At 43.8% G+C, this 12,591-nt stretch overlaps 1 protein-coding gene across 1 annotated transcript in view; it reads left to right on the top strand.

Annotated features, from left to right (window-relative positions):
• The window catches only part of SORCS3 (sortilin related VPS10 domain containing receptor 3), a 210,652-nt gene that overhangs the window by 35,004 nt on the left and 163,057 nt on the right, over nt 1-12,591 (top strand). The window lies entirely within an intron of this gene.

The following is a 12,591-nucleotide window of genomic DNA, read 5'->3' as shown; positions in this document are numbered from 1 at the left end:
CCATAGCTCTTCCCTTGTCCACTGATGTAGTCAGTCCATCATAGAAGTCCGTTAGGTTGGTCAGGCAGGACTTGCCCTTGGTAAAGCCATGCTGGCTGTCTCAAATGACCTCCCTGTCTTCTACATGCCTTAACATGGCTTCCAGGAAGATCTGTTCCAGGATATTCCCAGGCACAGAGGTGAGGCTGACAGGTATGTAGTTCCCACGGTCCTCCTTTCTACCCTTTTAAAAAATGGGTGCAACATTTTCTTTTTTCCAGTCATCAAGGAATTCACCTGACTGCCACAACTTCAATATCATGAAGAGTGGCTTGGCAACCACATCAGCCAATTTCCTCAGGACTCTGGGATGAATCTCATCAGGTCCAATAGACTTATGTATGTTCAGGTTCCTCCGGTGAACATGAACTTGATCTTCTCATACAGACTTTGCTCCTCTAGTCCCTGTCTTGCAATCTATCTACTTGAGAGGTGTGGGAAGAGAGATTGCCAGTGAAGACTGAGGTAAAAAGGTTGTTGAGTACCTCAGCCTTCTCCTCATCCATTGTTACCAGTTTGCCAGTCTTCCTCATGAGGTGGGGGGGTGCCCCTTTGACCTTTCTTTTCTGGCTGACATACCTGTAGGAGCCATTTTTGTTATTCTTTGCATCCCTTACCAAGTTCAGCTCCAGCTCCAATTTGGCCTTCCTGACCCCATCACTACGCAACTGGGCAGTGTCTCTATACTCTTCCCAGGATACCTGCCCCTGCTTCCTTCTTGCCTTTTAGTTTGACCAGCAGAACTCAACTCAGCTATGCTGGTCACTTGCCTTCCTTAATCCATCCAATTCAGTCAATCAGTCCCATCCATTTGTCATGGCTAAGAAAATGTGGATATTGGTTTACAGTTTGAAATGTCAGCATCTATGTGAACCTTTGTGGGAAATGCCATACTCCAACCCATGTGGTTGGAAAACCAACAAAATACATCATCATGTGTAACTGGCAAAAAGATCACAACCACATATGAAGTCTGTGGCGAAGTAGGAACCTTGTAGGTCTCCCGAGACACCTTCCAATGTCTTTAATACAACAGAATTCTTTCGTTAGTGAGCCTCATAGTCTGCATCTTGAGTGTTTGTGTTTGATCCTTTTCATAAATAGTTAACTTATGATTAAATTCAAAGACATAAAGAAAATCTATGATGTGTCTAGAAAAAGGACTTTAGCATTTTGGATCGCAGACAACTTTCCCCTTCCATTTGCCTTGATAATATGCAGGGTGTTTAGCTCTTCATAAACTCCATTTAGGTAAAAGTCATGACTTCAACATGAATAAGAACCACGTTTTCAGCACACTACTTGGAAGCAAAGGCATAGGGGATATTTATCCTTGTAGTTCAGGGCCTAAAGAAAAATATTCCTCATCTAACATCTGAAGGAAATATTCTGCAGTGTAGTACTGGAGCTAATTCTCAATTTGAAGAAGTTTAAATTAGCTCTTTCTGACTACTTCTTGAGAAGACCAATCAAGCTAGAGAGATGACTGGTCTCTTCCAGTGCTTCCTCTTCCTTCCCTGCTTCTCAGCCTAAGATATCCTCCCTCATGGGTTCGAAGGGGATGTGCGTTTCCTTGTGCTCCATTTACTATTCCTTCATTAAAATGACAATCTCCCAGCCATCTCCTGGGGGACTTGCTGAAGCTGATTGACTTTTCAAGCTGTTCCCACTTTATTGATCTTCTGTCTGAAAAAATTCCAACAGGTTTATTTTCCCAAGACAAAGTGTTTTGTGTTAGATGAGCTTCTGAGTGCTGAGCACAAAAGATGACAGGAAAAGGAGGCTTTTCTGGGGTAAAATTAAGCTTGAACCAATTGTGGTTTGAAAGATATGAAGCAGTGAGGTCTTAGGGCGTGATAGTGCAGGAGCGATCGGTTGTGTGCTTTCTGAGCTGCCCACAAATCACAAGCAGTTGGTGGGGAAGAGGGGGATCCCCATGTTAAGGATCTGCCACATGGCTCACAATCATTTATTAACCTTGATAATAAACACTGAGCTTACCTCTTTGGAAAGTCTGTATAGTCACAAGCTTAGACCTCAGCGTCTGCATTTTGAAGACATGCTAACTTAGAATCAAGGCTGTTAATCCTCATGCTTGGGAAATGAATGAAGCTCACGCTCAACCAGTGCTAGTATGAAATATCTACATGCAGTGTAGCACTGGATTCAACTATATTATGAGAGGCTTAATCCGGCTGCTGATCTGACTGTTGCCCAAGCCAAGAAACTGGATGACAGATGACTGGTTTCTTCCATTCATGCACTTGTATCCCTGTCCTTATATTTCTCAACCAAAATTCACTGCTCTGAGGAACCAGGAGAGGATGTAGTGGCATAACCTGACTGTCTGGATGTGAAAGGAAGAGTTGTTTGGGACGGTTCAGAATAACCTTAGCTTATCGCCCAGGGACCCAGCTGTATAACCAGGCTGGGCCATGCTGCAAAGCAAGCGGTGCAACCTACGTAAAGGCGTTGGCAGCTGTGTAATCTGGCCTGAGAGCTCCTTCTGTCTTGTGAATTATGTCTGTGTTATGAGATTCTCAAAAACGTTAGTGTATGGTTCAGAAGGCTGTGAGGGTTTGCAGGCCCTGTCGTGGATATTTCAGTGGCAACTGGAACGGATAAGTCTCAGGATTCAGAAATGGGCTGGTTTTATGTTTTGGTTTACTTATTTATTTATTTATCGTATTGAAAGAGAGCTTGTGCTGGAGACTGTTCTGGTGGAAAAATCTCATTGCAAAAAACCTGTTCAGAGCAATATTAGCCTGAGACTTATTTGTGTTCTTTTTATGGCTCCAAATTCTCTTTGCCTCTTAAGAAAACCAAACTTGCACTGTTGCTTTGTCTTGTCCATGCAGTTTTTAAACTTCTGAAGTTTCTTAGAAATGCAGAATTCTCACAAATGCAAAATGCTTGCAAAATGCTAGCATCGGCTTGTTAATGTTGCTATTAATATTTATGTTTATAGATATATGTAACTATAGTGGGTCCTGACCTTTATTGTGTAAATTTGCATAGATCTGCCAATATTATTCATTCACTTCTATGTAATAGGGTCACATTGACTTAAACTAGTTGGGGATCTGGTGCTGTCTTGCTAGCTGTAGAAAAGTAGCATGGAGAGGCTCTCAGTCATGTTGAGACTGGAGATAAAGATGTGTTCCTAACACTGGAAGGGAATTCTTGCTTTGCCAGTCCTCAACTGTCTCAGGTGGCTGCATCTTATGAGCTTTTTATTTTTTGGGAGAACAGTAAAAGCCAGTCTTTTCCCAGGAAGCTAAGTTAACTAAATGGGAAATTGCAGTGCTGAGGAGCCTTGCTGGGGGTCAGGCAGGATTTCTGTGCTATTTATGTTCAGGTTGTACGGGTGTGCTGCTAGGGGCAGTAACCTGTGTGGGCCACAAGTCGGGGAGTTGCAGGTAGACACAAGGCTTGTGGGAGAGGGGTCAACTGAGGTAGGGAATGGAACGTGTTGCAGGCTGACTGTAAAAATTGGCTTGGGAATATTCTGCAATTTTTAATATCTGTGTCTAAGGAACTGGACTAAACTACCTCCTTCACTGCCCTCTTTTTTAACTACAGCAGTTTTGAAAAGATTTGCTGATAGTTTGAAAAAGGTAACATGCCTTGTGTTACATTAGAGATGACTTAGGTTCATCTAATGTCCCCACAGTGCTGCTTGCCACCGATCCCAAAACAGGCAACCAGTGTCAAAGGCAACTTTCTGGTAAACCCTGGCCATAGCCACCATCCCAGGGGGCACGAATGGACACTGATGTTGGTATCCCCAGCTGGGACCGGAGATTTGAGTCACCCGTTCCCCTCTCTTAGAAGGGTGACGTGACCCACTGTCAGGGTAGTTTGTATTGCCTGGTGTGTCCTTATTCTCTGAGTGGTTGGAAGGGCTTCTTTGTCATCCACATCTAGCACAGAAATACAGAGTTTAGTGATGGGGGCAGTTCCATAGTCTTCCCTCGACATTTTGTTCAATACATATTTAAGGGGAGTTCCTGTTTAGAAGCACCCAATAGCATGGATGATAAATGGAACCTCTACAATTCCTTCAGAAAATCCTACATTCAAAGCACTTTCCTTTTGCCACAAAATAATGCAAATTAAAATTATTAGCTAGAGTATCATTACAGAATCATTTTTAGCTCTGGTAATAAAAGTAGAAAAGGGCCTGGGGAAGGCCTTGTTTCTAATTAATAATCTAATTAATATCTGATTAATTAATGAGGCTTTGTCATCAAGGCTGCCTTTTATCTTTGAGGCTATTAAAGTGTCCTCTAGACTAAATTTCTTGAATATGTCTTGATAAGCCCATCTTTGCTGAGTCAGTCAAGTGCTTGGAATCAAATCACTTTGCTGCCTTATCAGGGCTGCATAAAACACCTCTTTGGAAAATTAGAATACATCCGAATCAAGAACATGATAAATATGTCAGATCTTTTAGACAGTACAAATGGGAAGTGAGTAATGATGAGGTGTAGTTCTTCAGAGCTGTACGAAAGTAATGCTTTTACATAGATTTCACTGGAGCAGTAAAAGGAGAGGCCTTTGCACAGCCAGACTGCCTTAGCTCCAGACTGCCCATTCCATGGCAGCTGAACTGTGCCTTGGGTGGTGTCTGCAAGGGTGGGGGGTCCTAGTCTCAAGTCAGAAGCAGTAAGATGATGATTCAGATTCTCATGTCCTTGCTGAGGCTGCTGATGTGGATATTACGTGATGCCTGTATAGCTTTTTATGTTTGTGCTCCTGCGAGGTGCGGTTTCTACCAATGGGCATTGACTTTGCCTGGCCATGATAAGGATTGCCAGCAGGTCATCAGTGGTGTAATGGGGCAAGCATGCGATGAAGGGAAGCGCTTATCCCAGCTTTTGAGGAGAAGCCATTTCACATTTCCTCAGGTCTGTCTTTCTATTCTTGATTCTGCCAGCAACCATTGGGAAATCCATATCACATTCCTCTGCTTGTCTCTGCTTCACCTTGTAATGCTGTAGAGCGTGTATGGCACAGTGAAGTCCTGATATCGTTTGGCACCTACTTCTAGTAGTAATTCTCATACATATCCCTACAGAATAACAGCATTTAAATCCTAGAGCACTGGCACATTACAGCAAATGATGAACTTGTGGTCTCAGGCAGGATGACTGAGGTCCTTCCCTTCATTTGTATTGCCAGCTCAGTGCATGAACTTTTCTAATCCATTTAGCATGAGATACACCTTGCCTTGTTCCAGCCATCTAACAGTTAAGTGTGCTGGTGACTTTGGTCTCCCTTTATGCTGAAGGGAGGAAGACACCTTAAGAGAGCAATACATCCTCACCTATTTTAGGACAAATGAGTCATTCTCTGAAGTTAACATTCTCTGTCTATAGTTAGAGAGAAAATGTGGACAGGCTTGGGAGCTAGAGCTAAATACCTAGTTTGTAGGTAGCTAAATTTAAGATGAGATAAATTGGCCATGGTATAGAGAAGGAGGAGTCTTTCTTTCAGCTGGGGAGGTAAGTTATTTTAGTATCACAGTAGGAGGCATCAATCTTTGTTGCTTTTGTGTCTCCTTATTGTGGGCTATTCTGCAGCAGAATATAAAGTGGTGCTTAGTAACCACTACACCTGCAGCCTTGCTGATGGTGAATGCTTTTTAGAGACCCAACGGCACATTGTTCTGGCTAGTCAGTGATGCTGGGGGTAGCCGAAGCGCCACTGTATTCCTACAGGACAAGTAGAGCAAGAATGATGCAACCATATGGCTTTCAAGTTAGTCCCCCCTATCCCTGTAGCCTAAATATACAAAACCTACATCTCCAGAGACTGTTCATGCCTATCTGAGTAGTCATCTCTGCTAAGGAATGACTGGTGTAAACAGTCGCCCTGCCTGTGGGATGGTGATCAAATGAAACACTGATGAGCCATCAGCCACTAGAAATGTGACTGATACTCATATCTCCTGTGCTTTATTGGCCGTAAACCCAGAGGTGGAATATTCAGTATCCTTTTGTCCAACCTCTGAGACACCCAGAGTCCTCCCAAAGGCTTTTATTGAATAAACAAGAGAAGATACCTTTCCTGTCAAAAATAAAAAAGAAGAATCTGCAAGAAAAAAAGAGGAACCCAGTGTTCCTAGTTAACTCCTCTCTCCTTCATTTTGAACTGAGTCGCGATGACTAATACATCATGGCAGCTCATTTTGCCTTGACAATCTCCACTGTACATTATAAATTGGAATTTATCAACAAAGGCCATCTCCAAGTCTTTCAGATGTTTGATGATGGGAATTGTCATTAATCAAAAAAGAAAGGGGGTGGAGGAAGGGTAATGGTATCATAATAGAAATTGGGGTGGGTATTCTGCTGTTTAGATGACATGCAAATTAAAAGGATAAAAACTAATTTTCCAAGAGAAATTTTCAGAACTATGATTACTTTGAACTTCTTTTTCCCCAGTGGGATCTCTGGTTTTAGGTGCTTCTGAAACTTTGTGGAACTGAAGGCTCCCTAGCACTGATGGCTTACAGTTCCAGAAATATTGAGGATGGAAAACCTTGTGTAGGATGGCAGAAAGTGGTTTTATTCAGGTCTTTTTAAATACTCTGAGGTTTTGCTAATATACTTGGAGAGTTGGGGGTTTTTTTTCAAGAGAGATCTTCCTGTTAAAGATTGGTCTCTGAGGCATTCATGACAAAAGATGTAATTGGGCTAGAAAGAGTAGTCCTAGGGTGATCAGAGATGTGAATGAGTTGTACAAGGAGTGGCTAAATAAATGAGGAGTGTTCAGACTGGAAAAAAAAAAAAATCTGTGGGGAATATGAGAACAGCCAGTGAAATCACAAATGGCAGCATGGGGCTCCATGGTTTCATTCTTGTTAAGTGGTAGCAGTGGGCTCTGAAATATATTATCAAGTTAAAACAAAAGGGAGCATCCCTTCATACAGCACACACTTGTGGTGTTTATTAACAAGTGATAATGAAGTTGCCAAGTTCCCCCATGGGGTTAGACAGATTTATGGAACTAAAAGCCCACTGATGGCTCTTGCACACAGAGGCATCATCTTCAATTTAGGAAGTCTGTGATATTGCTGTAGGCTGAGAAAATACACCAGGAAGCAATACCATATGCTTTCTCTGTTTCTGTTCACTTCCCCAGACTTTTGCTGTTGTCCTTGGCTTTCTTTAGTGGGATGGGGACGAAGGGAGGCAGTTGTTTCTGTTTGTAGTTGTAAAATATTCTGACTATATTTATTACAGTCACTCTAAAATCATGGTTGGGTAAAAGCAAGCTCTCAGCACAGCAAATGTTGTGCTCTGCTAAGTGAAAGATTCACAGAGTACAGATATTTGGATTTCCTTCATTAGTAAGTAGGCACAGCCCAACATGGCTGTTGGTTTTTTGTTCGTTTCGGCTTTTTTGTTTGTGTGTTTGGGTTTTTGTTTGTTTGCTTGGTCAGAAAAAAGCGTCCTTGTGTGTGACGAGGTCAGCCAGGCAGGCTTGCACTGGTAAGAGTGGATCTTTCTGGGAACTGCCTCACTGTAAGTGCAATTAGGCTCCGCTGTTGCAGGCTGGGAGCTGGACCTGGACTCTGTGGTTGTCTTGAAGTTTGGAATGATATAGTCCTGGAGAGGCAGAGGAGGAGAGCCCGGGGAGCTGGGCTAGCAGCAATGGGTGGCACCATGCCCACTGCTTCTGGGGGACCATTGCTAGAGTTGCACCCATTCCCTGCCTTGGCAGTGGTCACCCTGCCTTTCCAGAGCTCCATCTAGGGCTGCATTAGCTTCAGGGCCAACTCTTGTGTTTCTGTCCCAGGCGTTTGGCTGCCCAAGGCAGACTCTGGCTTTGTCTGAGCTCGTAAGCAGCATTAAGAGAGGAAAGGTTGCTTCTCTCTTTTATATCTAAATATGAAAAATGCTTTGGGAGTGGAGGATGTTCAGCCACCAACAACCATAGTCACCAAAAGCCAGGAACTAGTCTAAAATGTTCAACAAGGAAGGAATAATCTCAAAGAGTTCAGAGAGGCAGGGCCAGAGCACGCTAAATGTCTGATATCCTTGTGAAGAGGAGCAGCCCTCTGCCCTCCCTGTAAGTTGGCAGGACCAGCTTCCCATGTGCTGTGGTAGTTATTTAGGACTCTGTGCTCCAGTAAGAACCCCTTTAGCCATTTAGTGCAAAGCAGTGTGGTGGGGTTGGTGTAGAGCCAGCTTTTGCCTGAGTCCTGAATCACTTATGGTCACTCGGGTAGCTGGCCAAAGGGGTTTACAGCTGGGGCTGCCGCAGGAGGTGGTCAAGGTGGCCTTTAGCTCGGGAGGGGTCTCCTCTCGGTGTTTCATAGCTTCAGGAAGGCCTTTGTCTCAGGGAGGGGGATTTGAGGGGGGAAGGGAGAGACAGGAACAAATTGTTTCACAAGCAGTGGAAGTTTGGCAGCCTGACTTCTTGTGTTGTGCGGTTGGGGTCTTTGTAGTGTGTTAATATGTGAGCTGTGTTTTGAATGTTTTCCTGCATCTGGATCTTCAGAGAGATGTGCCTGCTCTCGTGTCTCATGGGATTTGGTTTCATGCTGCAGCTTTTTGCTGAGTGCTAATAAGTTTGCTCTCCTTTTGCTGGCTGCTGGTTTTCATGAAACTTGTAGAAACTTTGTTCCTCTTAGGTTTTTGTTTCTCTGTCAAACTGGGAGAAAATTGGCCAACGGGTAAAAACAAGAAGTTGTTTGGGGGGTATGGAGAGACAGGCACACTGCAGGCAGACAGTTTGCAGGCACATGAGAGGAGAAGCAAATGTTAATCTGGGCTGTGTGTGTTCCTGTTTCTCTCTGAAGTGCACAGAGAATTGGGATATTCTCCTGCTCATTTAAGTGGAGCTGTGCCCCCACGCGGTTCTCAACGTGGGGCTGCGGGTGTGTGTGTAGGGGGACTCTGATCTGGAGATGAATGTGTAAGCCTTCGTATCTTAGGAAAAAAGCTGAGAATCTAAAATCAAACCCATACCTGTTCCTTCTCCACACACAGTCGGGGAGAGTCGCAGGCACAGAGGAGAAACCCCCTGACAGGGGAGTTGGTGGCACATGTGCACTCCAGGAGATTGACTTGTCCCTCCCAGCCATCCAGTGCTGGTATTTGCAGTTATTTTGCTCCTGAGAGACTGATACATATTTTATAGCCTATCTCCATAGCCGAGTAGCTGAGACTGCAAACAAACAAAAACCTCCTTTCTCTGCCTGAGAGCGCCTTGAGATGGAAACCATCCGAGAGGAGGACTCCTCTAAAGGCTGTTCAGCTGGCATTCTTTCTGCCTCTCCACACTTCTACTTCATATCCCTGGGATGAGCAAGTCTTATCACAATATTAAAGTCTGCTGGCTCAGGCCTGTTTGTTGGATTCACAGGGTGGCTCAGGCTTAGACCTACAGGAACAAGATGGATTTTGTTAGCTCTTGATGCACGGACTTATGACCAGGCTTAGCAGAGAGAAGCTTCTCTGCCTGGATGTGCCCCCTGAGCCCTGCTCTGCCAGGCTGTGGGACAGCACTTGCAGCAATGGTTAAAATATATCATGGCCTGTCAGGGGAGGGCAGTGGGATCAGACAGGTGATTTTCTTTCCCAACTCTTTATAATGGAATACGATTATGGGAGAATTTACAGTCTCCCAGTAAATTAATTATATTATAAACCTTGCTTTTCCAAAGGGAATATGGAGAATTTGGTGCCACAGCCTGTTCAGAGAAAGCCCACATTTATTTGATTATATGCAAATGATACTTGTGTTGCACTGGATCAAGTCTTTCTTCATGTTAACCAAGACTAGCAAAGAGATTCTTTCTCATGGCTGGTAGGAACTGCTAAGTTATAAAACTCAAAAAGCTGAATTGGTGTAGACAGAGGTCCATTCAAGACTGGACTGCCCCTGGAGTTTTACTGCTTTTCACTGTGCAGCCTTTCTCGGGGTATCGCCAGCAGCTTGGTTTGCAGGATGGAAAGCAGGACAGAAGGGACAATGAAATGCTGTAAGGTCAATGTGAGATCAATGGAAGATCAATGTGGGACAAAATGTATCATATGTGCTTTTTAAAGGCTTTGTATGCATACCCAGAGTTCATTCCACACTGTAACAGTTTCTGTGCTACCAGCAGTGTAACGAGGTTCTAGGAAAGCTTTGTTAATAACTCTTTTAGATATACACATGTGTGTGTTGTTAGAAGCAATCTGCAAATATCAACTTGAGGTTGAAGGCAATAACAGCCTTCCAAGACAATGAGACTCCAGTGATGGCTTCAATGGAGCAACCCAGAGGAGAACCAGCCAGGCAGGATCAGTTGGCCATAAAAAGCCCAACCAAAGTTAAAGGAGGCGGTTTGGGGTGTAACTTATGGAAAGGGCCTTTTGTATCACTGAGTCTTTTGCCATTTTGATATAACTACAGCCTTTCTTCCCCTCTACTCCTTTAATAGTGTGCTTTGAAGTGGATCCTATTCTGATCAGAGGAATACGAGAAAACATGGTATCCAGTCGTCTTGTAGTGCCAAGCAATTGTAAGGACACGTGTGTGGGCTAGCTAATTTGCAGTTAGAAGTCTTTGACTGCAAAGATATGTAATTAGTAAAGGAGAAGGGTTCAAGTTAAGATTAAAAGCTGAGCGAGAACTGTTCTGTTCCACCTGTGGCTTATAGATCTTCAAATGTTCAGTCTTGGGTTGCTAAAATTAGGCAGCCAACTTCCCCCCCCCCCCCAAATGGTTGTTTTCAAATTAGGCAGTTTAGTGGTAGGAGTTTAGCAGGTCTGAGTATCAAGCCATACACTAGATGATTATAGGAGCTGAAATGGCTAAATGTAGATGCCTGCTTTTGAAAAAATGATCCATTTCCTATGCAAGCTTTCAGTTTCTTCATCTCTAGAATAGAGATAATACTTCCCAGTATGGCCCTTGGGACTTTGTTAGTTTGAATGGATTAACACGAGACAAAAGCTTCAGATTCTTTGGATGGGAAAGTGCTATGGAAATACAGTATATTATTGTGATATCCTTTGAGACGTTTCTGTGAAGCCAGTGGTGACTGTCATGATAATAAAGAAAGCCTTAGAGAAGCTAACGAAATAATGATCCTACTTCCTTTTTAGCCATTCTTTGAAAGGGCAAATGCAATGAGTGATAATGGTTTAATGAGAAAGAGTCATTAGGGCATCCAGCCTGCATCTTTAGAAGTACAAGGCATTTTGGGAGATCTGAAAATGACTTGGAGAACAAAACCAAAGTAGCTCTGTCAGAATATTAAACTGTTATTTGTATTCTCTTTGAATGCTGATTGAAACCAGTGATCTCTTTTTTTTTTTATGTGTAGTCCCAAATGTGGCTTGTTCGGAGCTTCAGAGTTGTTGGAAGGGTGAGATCAAGGAAGCACCTCAGTGCTTGCCCTCCGTGTGTTACCCTCTGCTTAGAGCTTAGTGTTACTTGAGGATTCCTGACCTGTTGAATTTGCATGTATTGGAGGCCTCGTGTAGCAGAATTAATTGGCCTGGATTATTCAGTTTTATTAATTGAGCTGCTTCAGTTTCAAGCTTGGCTGGAGGGGGAGAGCTGCTAGGTTTTTTTGTGTGGTATTGATACCTAGCGAGACAAGAGCTTCAGATTCTTTGGGTGGGAAGGTGCTCTGGAAATACAGTACATTATTGTAACATCCTTTGGGATGTCTCTATGAAGCCCAGCCAGTATCACTACCATCCATGAGTACAAAACAGTATTAAGTGTAAATAGAGCGAGTATTAGCTCTATTTCAGTATTAAGGAGATAAACCACAACACAAGGAAGTTGTTTAAGACTTGAGGCACCCCTGACTGCTGAGTGTTCAAAGGAGTAAGGTTGGTTCAGGCTGTTTAAGGAAAGAACCAGTTTGCAAAACATTTAGGAATTGTGCTTGAAGGATGCACAGAAGCTAATGTGCTGGAGCCACATCAGTGATAAAACAAGCTTTTGACTTCATGGGTCCTACTACTTGGAAGCCTGAAACCAGCTGTCTGTTTTTTGTGGCGTGGCCTTTTTGGCATCATTCTGGACTCCACCAGCTGTGAGGAGACCAGCAGAGCTGGGTGCAGGTTCTGGCGCCGCTATGTTTGTGCAGCCACTTGGGCGGGGAGCCAGGAGGCACTGGGTGCAGCAGTTTGCTGTGGTGCCATAGGGGTGACTTGGGCCGTTTCTCTGCCAGACAGACAAGGAGCAGAGGATGGGTCTCAGGCAAAACCACAACGCCACAGATGCTGGAGGCTTGCTGAACTTAGAAAAACAGAAAATGACTGGAGCTAGTTACCGAGAAAGGCACTGAATTGCTGCATGTTCCATAATCATCGGTTTAGTAAAAAGCATGATTAGAGAGGAGGGTAGGGGCCATGAATTTTCACCGTAATAAAAACGTGTATATCCAGATAGGCTTTTTTGTGAGGGCCTTTCCTTGTCCACCCGATGAGGATTGTGTTTGCTCTGTCCGTATGATAGAAGCCGTGTAGGGTCAGGAGCCAGGCTCTCCCCCTCTGTTTGGGTGGGGTGGGTGGGCTTTTTACGCAGGCTGTG

Source organism: Egretta garzetta, unplaced genomic scaffold, assembly GCF_000687185.1.
Source record: "Egretta garzetta isolate BGI_Z169 unplaced genomic scaffold, ASM68718v1 scaffold8, whole genome shotgun sequence".
Lineage (NCBI taxonomy): Eukaryota > Metazoa > Chordata > Aves > Pelecaniformes > Ardeidae > Egretta > Egretta garzetta.
The sequence above is the reverse complement of the archived record's forward strand: the minus strand, read 5'-3'. Positions and strand labels throughout refer to the sequence as shown.